This window comes from Solanum stenotomum, chromosome 7 (assembly GCF_019186545.1).
Source record: "Solanum stenotomum isolate F172 chromosome 7, ASM1918654v1, whole genome shotgun sequence".
Taxonomy (NCBI): domain Eukaryota; kingdom Viridiplantae; phylum Streptophyta; class Magnoliopsida; order Solanales; family Solanaceae; genus Solanum; species Solanum stenotomum.
The window spans coordinates 12,755,055-12,768,285 of NC_064288.1; positions in this window are offsets into that span (position 1 = coordinate 12,755,055).

Sequence of the window (13,231 nt, forward strand, 5' to 3'; positions counted from 1 at the left end):
AACTGAACAAGTAATAAAGCAAGAGTATAATCTGAATATGATATAGCTACTGAATACTGAGCTGATTGAATGCAATGACCAAATTTAGACATGCTGATGCTGAATACTGGTTATACTGAAATGTGGTCAATGCAATGGAGTCTGACTGAACTGTGGGAGCTACTAATAGCCGATAATAAAACCACATGAGCTAAATATAGAGTCCGATTTATACGCCCCATAAAGAAGAACCAATACACCCGGCCAANATGCAATGGAGTCTGACTGAACTGTGGGAGCTACTAATAGCCGATAATAAAACCACATGAGCTAAATATAGAGTCCGATTTATACGCCCCATAGAGAAGAACCAATACACCCGACCAAAGGTGTAGAGGCATGCTGGCGTGATCACTAAACTGATGCCTACAGAGGGGACTTACAACCTACGTAGCTCGTAGTTCTGGGACTATATGGGTGACTAACCCTAGTCCAACTCGGTATTATGCTACTCCCAACAGATTAAATGATTAACACATCATGACTGAATTTCTGTAATATACTGGATAGCTCAAAACTGACATACAAACTGAGAATGCACATTAATATACTAATAATGACACATTCAAGACTGAGGCATATAAAGCTAAAATACTGAAATATCTGACCTAGCATATGTAATTCAAGTACTAAAGAAATACATAGCTAGGGTTCTGAAATTCATGCAATAAACAAAGAAATAACATGAAAATCTAATTTGGACGCATAATTCCTTTTGTGTTGGGAGTTATGACCATTTGAAGTTGACCCAATCAACAATTTCCCCCTAACTAGCTGCTAACCTTCACCAACGGTCAGACCTACGATCTGTAGGTCCAACCACGGACCGTACTGGTCGACCATGAGTGGGATCAAAGTCTTTTAAGACTTGGGCCTTAACCACAGAACCCCACCTACGGTCCGTGGTTCCACCTACGGTTCGTGGGTGTTTCTATTGGTACTGGCACCGAATTTTTCTAAAACTAGGATTTTCTTTGTTTTGAGATCCGAGGTGTTACATTATCTCCCCCTTAGGAACATTCGTCCTCGAATGAAGTCTAAACTAGTTGAGTATGGAGGGAAGAAGCTGAAATCCCTACCACTAAGTACTAGAAACTGATTTCTGACTGAACTGAGTTCTAAGAACATGCAAATACACTGAAAATGCAAGACTGACTGAAGGAACAAGATACTAATACAGATTTTTCGTATGAATGATTCAAAAACTGAAGAGGAACTATTACCTCAAGCTAGAATTGAATTGGAAGAAAAGAGGTGAGGATACTTGGAGTTCATGGTTGCTTCTGCTTCCCAAGTAGCTCCCTCTACAGACTGGCTCCTCCACAAAATCTTGACTGAAGTGACTTCTTTGTTTCTCAACCTTCTAACCTAACGATCGAGAATCTCAACTGGCACATCCTCATACAAGAGACTATCTTTCACGACCACACTCTCTAATGGCACTATGGATGATGGATTAACCACACACTTCTTCAAAAATGAAATGTGAAAAACTGGATGCACTGCTGCTAATTCTGTTGGCAACTCTAACTCATAAGCCATTTTACCAATCCTCTTCAGAATCTTGTAAGGGCCTACATATCTAGGACTGAGCTTNTGGTTGCTTCTGCTTCCCAAGTAGCTCCCTCTACAGACTGGCTCCTCCACAAAATCTTGACTGAAGTGACTTCTTTGTTTCTCAACCTTCTAACCTAACGATCGAGAATCTCAACTGGCACATCCTCATACAAGAGACTATCTTTCACGAGCACACTCTCTAATGGCACTATGGATGATGGATTAACCACACACTTCTTCAAAAGTGAAATGTGAAAAACTGGATGCACTGCTGCTAATTCTGTTGGCAACTCTAACTCATAAGCCATTTTACCAATCCTCTTCAGAATCTTGTAAGGTCTTACATATCTAGGACTGAGCTTCCCCTTCTTACCAAATATCATCACCTCTTTCATAGGTGACTCTTTCAGGAAAACCCACTCATCAACTTAGAACTCTAATTCCCTTCTTCTCACATCTGCATAAGACTTCAGCGAATCTGGGCAGTCTTAAGTCTATCTCTAATGAGTTGCACTATCTCCATAGCATCATAGACTGAATCTGGTCCTATCAAGGCTGCTTCACCTACTTCAAACCAACCAACTGGAGATCTATATTTACGCCCATACAATGCCTCATAAGGGGCAATCTGAATGCTGGAATGGTAATTATTATTGTAAGCGAACTCAATAAGAGGAAGGTGATCATCTCAACTTCCCTTGAAATTGATCACATAAGCTCTCAACATGTCCTCTAAGGTCTGAATGGTACGCTCTACCTAGCCATCCGTCTGTGGATGAAATGATGTGCTAAGGTTAAACTGAGTACCAAGACCCTTCTGAAATGACTTCCAGAAATAAGAGGTAAACTGAGGACTTTTATCTCAGATGATAGACAAAGGAACCACATGCAACCTCACAATCTCATTAATGTAAAGCTTGGTGTAATCCTCCACCGAATTTGTAGTCTTGACAGCCAAAAAGCGAGAAGACTTAGTCATTCTGTCAACTATCACCCAAATGGAGTCATGATATCTGCAAGTACGAGGTAACCCTGTAATGAAATCCATGTTTATCACTTCCCACTTCCAAGTAGGAATGTCAATCTCTTGAGTCATACACCCTAGTTTCTGATGTTCTACCTTCACTTGTTGGCAGTTGGGGCACTTACTCACAAAGTCTACTATATCCCTCTTCATGCAATTCCATCAAAAGACCTCCCACAGATCGCGGTACATCTTAGTGGTGCCTGGATGAATAAAATATTTGGAATTATGGGATTCTGCGAGAATATGCTGTCTCACTTCACCCACATCAGGAACATACAAATTTACCCTGATAGCGAAGTATATCATCTCCCCCTTAGGAGAAAACCTCAACTCTCTGTTGGTGGACTACACCCTTAAGTTGAAGCAAGATTGGATCACTGTCTTGCTTTTCCTTAACCTTCGCTACCAATGAAGATTCTGACCCATTCTGAACTATTACACCACTATCTGATATGCTCATAAGGCGAACTACCAAGAGAGAAAGCCTGTAAATATCCTTCACTAGCTATTTTCTTTCTTCCTCAACATGTGCTACACTACCCATAGGTAGTCTGCTAAGATCATCTGCTACTACATTCGCCTTACCAGGATGGTAATACACATTCATATCATAATCCTTAAAGAACTCAAGCCATCTCCTCTGGCGAAGATTCAACTCTTTCTGGGTGAACACATATTGAAGGCTCTTATGGTCAGTGAACATATTTACGTGAACACCATACAATAATGTCTCCAAATCTTAAGTGCAAACACCACAACTGCAAGCTCGAGGTCATGAGTCATATAGTTCTTCTCATGCACCTTAAGTTGTCTAGAAGCATATGCTATAACCTTATCTCGTTGCATCAACATAAAACCTAGGTCGACTATGGATGCATCGCATTATATAACATAACCGTCTGAACCCTCTGGTAGAGTCAAAACAGGAGTTGTTGTCAACCTGGTTTTCAGTTCTGCAAAGCTTTTCTCACAATCATCTGACCACTAGAACTTGACCTTCTCCTGAGTCAACCTAGTCAATAGAGAGACTATGGATGGAAATCCTTCCAGAAACCTTCTGTAATAACCCATCAACCCCAAGAAACTTATGATATATGTAGGAGAGGTAGGTTTGGGCCATTGTTTCACTGCTTCTATTTTCTAAGAATCCACTCGGATCCCTTTGTTGGATACTATATGCCCAAGGAAAGCAACAGATTGTAACCAAAACTCGCACTTGTTAAATTTTGCAAATAACTGGCGATCTTTGAGGGTTTGCAGAACAACACTCAAATGACTCGCATGTTCTTCCTCATTCCTAGAGTAAATGAGGATATCATCAATAAAGACGATAATGTACAAGTCCAAGTATTGCTTGAATACACTATTCATCAAATCCATGAAAGTTGTAGGAGCATTAGTTAGTCCAAATGGCATAACTACAAATTCGTAATGACCATATCGAGTTTTGAAGGGTGTCTTTGGAATGTCACTATCTATGACTCTAAGTTGATGATAACCTAATCTGAGATCTATCTTTGAGAAATGACTAGCACCCTGAAGTTGGTTGAACAAGTCATCAATCCTTGGAATGGGATACTTATTCCTAATTGTGACTTTGTTCAACTGCCTATAGTTAATGCACATTCTGATAGAACCATATTTCTTCTTCACAAACAACACTTGTGCACCCCAACCCCATGGCAAAATATTAGGTCTGATGAACCCCTTATCTAGAAGGTCTCTCAACTGCTCTTTCAATTCCTTAAGCTCTGTTGGAGCCATTCTGTAAGGAGGAATAGAAATAGGCTGGGTATCTAGAAGGAGATCTATTCTAAAGTTGATTTCCCTTTCGAGAGGAACTCCAGGAAGATCTTCTAGAAACACTTCTGGAGACTCACTGACACAGGAACTGACTCAAGAGTTGGGGTTTCGGAGTTAGAATCCTTGACCCGAACTAGATGATAGAGATACCTCTTAGAAATCATTTTTCTGGCCTTAAGGTAAGAAATGAATCGACCCATAGGCGCCAAGCTACTCCCCTTCCATTCTAAAATTGGTTCATCTGGAAACTGAAAACGAACAACCCTAGTTCTACAATTGACTAAGGCATAACAAGAATGTAACCAATCCATGCCTAGAATGACATCGAAGTTTACCATTTCTAACTCTACAAGATCTGCTGAGGTGACTTTCTGGGAGACTATGACAGGGCAATTTTTGTATACCCGTCTAGCTATAATTGTGTCACCGACTGGAGTAGAGACTGAGAAGCTTCTAAAAGAGTTTCTGGGCTGACACCTAAGATTACTTCTATATAGGGAGTCACAAAATATAAAGTAACCCCTGAATCTTTCCATTGAGTGTACCATGTGTGAGCCATATCCTTAAGTTGGTAGGATGCCAACTCAATCCTACCATTACCAGTCACTTGCATCACTCCAAAGATTTTCTTAACCTCATCAATGAAGTTGTGTGGGTCCTCGCCAACTTATGACCCTAAGAACTCTGGCGGATTCATCCTAACAAAATCTCAAACTCTAGCTGCCACTGATCCATCATTTCTATTAGTAGGAACTGGATCCTGCTGATTGTTCTGGTTAGCCACACTCTGAGCCAACATCTGAATGGCATTCGTGAACTCTGCATTCAAGACTACTTGATCAGGGACTGGATAAGTTGTGTTTGCGTTCTTGGCATTCACATTTCTGGCGTTAGCTCTACGAGGAGGCATGATCACTGAAACGTAAAACGTTAAGTTAGAACAGAATTAGATCATACCTTATGCACGATAAGAGTAACAAGAAAATGAAGATTTTTCCTAAGACACTTTGTAGCCTCCCTTTCATTAGATATAGTGCGCACTATACATCCATGAAAAGGACTCTACCTAGTGCAGCTTTTCAGACATCCTAGGACACTTAAACCTAATGCTCTGATACCAAGTTTGTCACGCCCTGAACTACCCCCGAGATACGGACACGGGACCTAGGACCACAAGTGATCCCAAACTAACCCTGCTGGCATGATCACGAGCATACTAAAGATAATAAACTGATACAGAAGATAAATCATAAATAAAATTAAAAGATAGGGAAAATACCCAGATACTATAACTGAGATTAATGAAAACTGATGAGTTTAATACAAGGAAAATACTAACTCATAACCAAGTTGAATCTAACTATGTTTGAAAATAGCCTCTAAACTGACTAGAAATGTTGGGACATGCCCAACTAAGTCTAGCAAAACTGAAACTAAAGGACTAAAAATATTGAAAAGAAACTCATGACTATTGTCCTCAGAGAATGAAGACTCACCACTGATTCTGCTGACTGAAGATCAGGAACCGATCTAAGCGAGATTTGGATGCTGAGAACCTGACCTACATCACGAGAAGATGTAGCGCACGTATGCGTCAGTACATGAAAGGTATTTAGTATGCATGATAGAGTAAAGTTGAAATAACATAAAACTGAATAAAGCAATGAAATAATCTGAACATGATATAGATGTTGAAACACTGAACATGACTAATCTGAATGTAATGACCAAGTTATAACATGCAGAGACTGAATACAAAAACATGGTCAATGCAATGGAGTCTGACTAAACTGTAGGAGCTACTAATAACCGATAATAAAACCACATGAGCTAAATGTGTAGTCCGATGTATATGCCCCATCTAGAGGACCCAATATACCCTGCCAGAGGTATAAAGGCATGCTGGCGTGATCACTAAAATGATGCCCACGCCAGGGACTTACAACCTACGTGGCTAGTAGTAATGAGACTATTTGGGTACGCTGAACCCTAGTCTAACTCGGTATTATGCTACTCCCAATGGATTGAGTAATTAACACATTATGACTAAATTTCTTTAAGATACTAGATAACTCAAACTAAACATGCAAACTGAGAATGCAACAATTAAATTGATATTGATGCATTAATAACTGAGGCATGTATAACTGAATAACTGAAATATCTGACCTAGCATGTGTAATTCAAGAACTAAAGAAATACATAGCTAGGGTTCTGGAATTCATGCAATAAACTGAATATTAACGTACTAATCTGATTTGGATCATTCTAACAGCTAAGAACCCAACAATTCTAACTTTCAAGAAACCCTAGGTCTAGTCATAATAAGGGAATCAAGAAACTGTCTGAAAACTAGGGACCTAATGGGTGAAAGGAACCCAATAGTGAAATCCCACATACCTAGTGACAAATTTTAAGGAGAAATCCTTTGATTTCTAGGCTGGAACTGAAGAAAACTTGTTGCGTTCGTGAACTAGGGTTCTTGACTTCTCTTCTCCTCTTACACTCTAATATTCTAAGTTTTGATTAATGATTTGACTTAGGTAAGTTCTAGTTATGTTTCTAGGCTTAAACTGACTAAAACCTCATAATTTATGGTCTAAACGACGTAGCTTAGTGGTTAAACAAAATAAGAAAAGACCAAAAGGCCCCTGACTTAACTGTTGTCGGAGAGACCGACGGACGGGACCTACTGGCCGTAGATTGGGGTCGTAGGTCAAGTCTGCCCTACAAGGCTTTACTAAAACAAGCATAACGTTTTGCTCGGAGGTCGGATTTTAGCAAACTAGGTGGCGTTGGAAAGATGATCCAATTATCTATCATATCTTAGGTCATGTGATACATAATTACTTTTGTTCTGGGAGTGATGACCATTTGAAGTTGACCCAATCAGTAATTTCCCCCTAACTGGCTGCTAGCCTTCAGCAACGGTCCCTAGGTCTAACCACAGACCGTACTGGTCGATCGTGGGTGGTATCAGTGACTTTTAAGAGTTAGGCCTTAACCACGGAACCCCACTTACGGTCCATGGGTGGTTTCGTTGGTACTAGCACCAGATTTTCTAAAAACTAGGATTTTCTTTGTTTTGAGATCTGAGGTGTTACAATGTCATTATCTCTGACTTAGAGCTGATGATAACCCGATCTGAGGTCTATCTTTAAGAAATGATTAGCACCCTAAAATTGGTCAAACAAGTCATCAATCCTGGGGATGGGGTACATATTCTTGATTATGACTTTTTTCAACTGCCTATAGTCAATGCACATCCTGAGAGAACCATCTTTCTTTTTCACAAACAACATTGGTGCACCCTATGGCGAAATACTAGGTCTAATGAAGCCCTTATGTAAAAGGTCTTTCAACTGCTCTTTCAATTCCTTAAGCTCAGCTAGAGCCATTCTATAAGGAGGAATAGTAATAGGTTGGGTATCTGGAAGGAGATCAATTCCAAAGTCGATTTCCCTTTCGGGAGGAACTCTGGGAAGATCTTCTAGAAACACTTTTGAAAACTCATTAATCACTAGAACTGGCTCAAGAGTTGGGGTTTCAGAGCTTGAATCCTTAACCAGAACTAGATGATAGAGATAAACGTTAGAAATTATCTTTCTGGCCTTAAGGTAAGAAATGAATCGACCCATAGGCGCTAAGCTACTACCCTTCCATTCTAAGATTGGCTAATCTGGAAACTGAAAATGAACAATCCTAGTTCTACAGTCGATTGAGGCATAACATGAATGTAACCAATCGATGCCTAGAATGACATCGAAGTCTACCATTTCTAACTCTACAAGATCTGCAGAGGTGACTTTCTGGGAGACTGTGACAGGGCAATTTATGTATACCCATCTAGTTATAACTAGGTCACCGATTGGAGTAGAGACTGAGAAAGGCTCTGAGAGAATCTTTCTGATCTTTGCGAGCCTGAAGAGCATAGAGACTGTTTTGGCGTTCTTCACCACCTATACCAGATGAGTTACCTTACTGAGTTGGGTGACTTGTTGGTGCTGCTGAAGTTGTGGACTGAGCTCTACCATTGCCTCCTTGACCCTGTCTAGCATGACAATCTCTTAATCTGTGACTAGACTGACCACACCCAAAGCATCCTTCCTTTCCTGCAAGGTACTCGCCCGGATGGTTCTTATCACACTCAGGGCAAGTTGGGTAGGTTTTTGTACTTGAAACACTCCATTGAGACTTAGAACCTGATGACCTACCCTTCTGATCTTGTCTGAACTTGAAGGACGAAACACTAGCTGATGAAAGGGCTGAGGCTGAAAATTTCTGCTGACCCTGCGAACGATTTCCACCACTCGATTTCTGTTGAGAATAATCATAGTTTCCTGTCCTAGACTTCTTTCTCTCCTTGGCATGTTCCCTAAGCTTATCACCCTCAACCTGTTCCCTAAGCTTATCACCCTCAACCTGCTGAGTGTGAATCATGAGCCTAGAGATGCTCATATCTCCTAGCAACATAGCATTACTACACTCTGTTTTCACCAAGTCTGAAACTCCATATATAAACTTATTCATCTGAGCCCTGGAATCGACAACCACGTGAGGAGCATACCTGGAGAGTTGGGTGAACTTGAGTCCATACTCTTGGACTGTCATGTTACCTTGCCTCAATTTCATAAACTCCTGAGCTTTTGCCTCCCTTAGCTCTCTTGGGAAAAACCTATCCAGAAAGGCCTTACTAAAGCAATCCCAAGTGATAGGAGCTGCATCTATACCCCTGTTCTCTTTCCACTGAGTATACCAGATATGACCTGCATCCTTAAGTTGGTAAGATGCAAACTCAACCCGATCATTCCCAGTTACCTGCATCACTTCAAACATCTTCTTGACCTCATCCATGAAGTTTTGGAGATCCTCACCAATCTGCGATCCTAAGAACTCTGGCGGATTCATCCTAACAAAATCGTGCACTCTAGCTGCAGCTGACCCAACTTTAGCATTTGCAGGAACTGGAGCCTGCTGATTGTTCTGGTTGGCCACACTCTAAGCCAACATCTAAATGGCGTTCCAGAACTCTACATTTGAAACTTCTTGATCTGGGACAGGAGGAGCTGCGTTTGCGGTCCTAGCATTCACATTCCTGGCGTTAGCTCTACGAGGAGGCATGATATGAAACATAGAACATCAAGTTAGAACGAGGAATTACATCATACCTTACACACGATAAGAGTAACAAGAAAATGAAGTTTTTTCCTAAAACACCTTGTAGCCTCCCTTTCATTAGATGTGGTGCACTTCACACCTATGAAAATGACTCTACTTAGTGCGACTTTTTAGACATCCTAGGACTCTTAAACCTAGTGCTCTGATACCAAGTTTTTCATGCCCCGAGCTACCCTCGAGACACAGACACGGGACCTAGGATCACAAGTGACTCCAAGCTAACCATGTTNACATCTAAATGGCGTTCCAGAACTCTACATTTGAAACTTCTTGATCTGGGACAGGAGGAGCTGCGTTTGCGGTCCTAGCATTCACATTCCTGGCGTTAGCTCTACGAGGAGGCATGATATGAAACATAGAACATCAAGTTAGAACGAGGAATTACATCATACCTTGCACACGATAAGAGTAACAAGAAAATGAATATTTTTCCTAAAACATCTTGTAGCCTCCCTCTCATTAGATATGGTGCACTTCACACCTATGAAAATGACTCTACTTAGTGCGGCTTTTTAGACATCCTAGGACTCTTAAACCTAGTGCTCTGATACCAAGTTTTTCACGCCCCGAGCTACCCTCGAGACACAGACACGGGACCTAGGATCACAAATGACTCCAAGCTAACCATGTTGGCATAATCATGAGAATACTAAAGATAGACCGAGAATAAAGTTGATGCGGAAGCTAATCATAAATAAATCTGAAATGATGGGGAAATACCCATATACTAAAACTGAATATCAAATCTGAGAGTTTAATACAAAAGAAGCATCAAACATTAATACTAAGCTGAATCTAACTATGTCTGAAAATAGCCTCTAACTGACTAAAAGTGCTAGGATAGCCCCAGCTAAGTCTAGCAAAACTAAAACTAAATGACTAAAATAATGAAAGATAACATGACTATTGTCCTTGAAGAATGATGACTCACCACTGATGCCACTGAACTGGAGATCTGGAACCGATCTAAGCGTGATTTGGATGCTGAGAATCTGAACCTACATCACAAGAAGATGTAGCACAGAGTATGCGTCAGTACTTGAAAGGTACTGAGCATGCAGGATAGAGTAAAGCTGAAATAAACATGTAACTGAACAAGAAATAAAGCAAGAGTATAATCTGCACATGATATAGATACTGAATACTGAGCTAATTGAATACAATGACCAAATTTAGACATGCTAATGCTGAATACTGATTATACTGAAATGTGGTCAATGCAATGGAGTCTGACTAAACTGTGGGAGCTACAAATAATTGATAATTAAACCACATGAACTAAATGTGGAGTCTGATGTATATGCCCCATCGAGATGACCCAATACACCCGGCCAAAGGTGTAGAGGCATGCTGGTGTGATCACTAAAATGATGCCCATAGAGAGGACTTAGAACCTATGTGGCTCGTAGTTCTGGGACTATATGGGTGACTTACCCTAGTTCAACTCGGTATTAAGCTACTCCCAATAGATTAAATGATTAACACATTATGACTGAATTTCTGTAATATACTGGATAGCTCAAAACTGACATACAAACTGAGAATGCACATTAATATACTGATAATGACACATTTAAGACTGGGCATGTACAGCTGAAATACTGAAATATCTGGTCTAGCATATGTAATTCAAGAACTAAAGAAATACATAGCTAGGGTTCTGAAATTCATGCAATAAATGAATAAATAACATGATAATCTGATTTGGAACATTTAAATAACTAATTCATGATAATCTACTCTAGTTCTAGAAACCCTAGGTCTAGTTGATAATAAGGAATCAAGAATTTGATTGAAATCTAGGGACCTAATGGGCGAAAGGAACCCACTAGTGAAATCCCACATACCTGGTGACGAATTCCACGGAGAAATCTTTCAATTTCGAGGCTGGGACTGATGGAATCTTGTTGCGTTCTTGAACTAGGATTCTTGACTTCTTTCTCCTCTTAGCGTTCTAATTTTTCTAAGTTTTGATGAATGATCAGACTTAGGTAAGTTCTAGTTATGTTTCTAGGCTAAAACTTACCAAAACCACGTAGTTTAAGGGTCCAACAAAATAAGAAAAGACCAAAAAACCAATGACTTAAGTTGCAGACGGGGCTGACCATGGCCACCTTCACACAACGTGAAAGGGACCACAGACCGTAAAGTGGGTCGTGGTCTTCACTTGGTGACTACTGAGCTGAGGATATGTCTCATGAGCCTTACCATGGCCCGTGTGAGGGACCACGGACCGTGAAGGTCCTCATGGTCCTCACTTGGGCTGAGGTCTGGTGGCTCAGGATTTATGGGACTACTGGTTAGGTTTCACGAAAGCCATCGTGAAGGTCCCCGTGGTCCTCACTTGGGCTGAGGTCTGGTGGCTCAGGATTTAGAGGGCTACTGGTTAGGTTTCACGGATGCCATCGTGAAGGTCCCCGTGGTCCTTACTTAGGAGAGGGGTGTCTGAGGGCTAGGCTAGGGAGGCTATTGCCTAGACATCACAGACTCCACCAAGGCCCTTCGTCAAGGCCATGGACCGTGAAGGTGCCCGTTGGCTCACGTCTAGGCCTGGTGACTTCAAAGTCATGACCACGGGTAGGTCAACGGACCGTGGACCCTGTCATAGTCCGCGAACCCTGCAGTGGTTCACTGCTTTAGTTAGTTTTCTGCAAAAAAAAATTGGGTTTGGTTTTCAAGGTGTTACAACACCGAATGGTTAGGTGATACACCTAATGGGTGCCATCACCGTCTAATTATTCAACGCTTTCACATCCAACTCCAACATACACATTCAACACACATTATTGAAAATGACATAAAGTAAACCTTCATTTGCCTTCCCAAGAAGAGTCTTAGTTTAAGTTATTGCATGGTGTGGACATTCATTTCAAGAGTCATCCAATTAGATCACTTCACTAATAGCCACTTCTGGACGTTCCCTAAAATTCAACTTTAGAAGTTGCCCATTCACTTTGAACTTTGAACCATCCTTATTTTCCACTTATATAGCCCCATTAGGATATGCATGAACCACTCAAAATGGCCCGGACCATTTAGAATTAAACTTGCCCGAAAACAAATGCAACCCCAAGTAATAGAGCAAAACCAAATCACCAGCTCTAAACTATCGTTTCAAGATTTTGGCATCATGCAATATTTTCGCAGAGATTTCATAGGCCTTAAAGCAAAACTCCTCCATTTCATACAATTAGTTCACCCGCTCTTTCGAAGCCTCATCTCAATTCGAATTCAAACTTTCAAAGCCCACAACGCTCTATTCTCCAACTATATGGGGAAGTGACAAGCTTTAACAAACCCAAGTTGATAACGTGACATACCAATATGAGTCTTGAATGTGGTCTTATAATCCCATAGAACATTATTCAATTTCTGTGACCAATCTATCTTATTTGTCTTCACTGTTTAGACAAAATTGATCTCTCTATTGGATACCTCAACTTGACCACTTGTTTGCAGGTGATAGCGAGAGGCAACTTTGTGTTTGACTCTATATTTACTCAACAATTTCTCTGTCACCCCCCGAGCCTACACCCTGGGCGGGACTGGCACTCGAGAACCATTACTAGCCCCAAGCGAACCCTTGGCCTGGCTTACTTACTCAACGAAAGACTTTACTCAAGATAA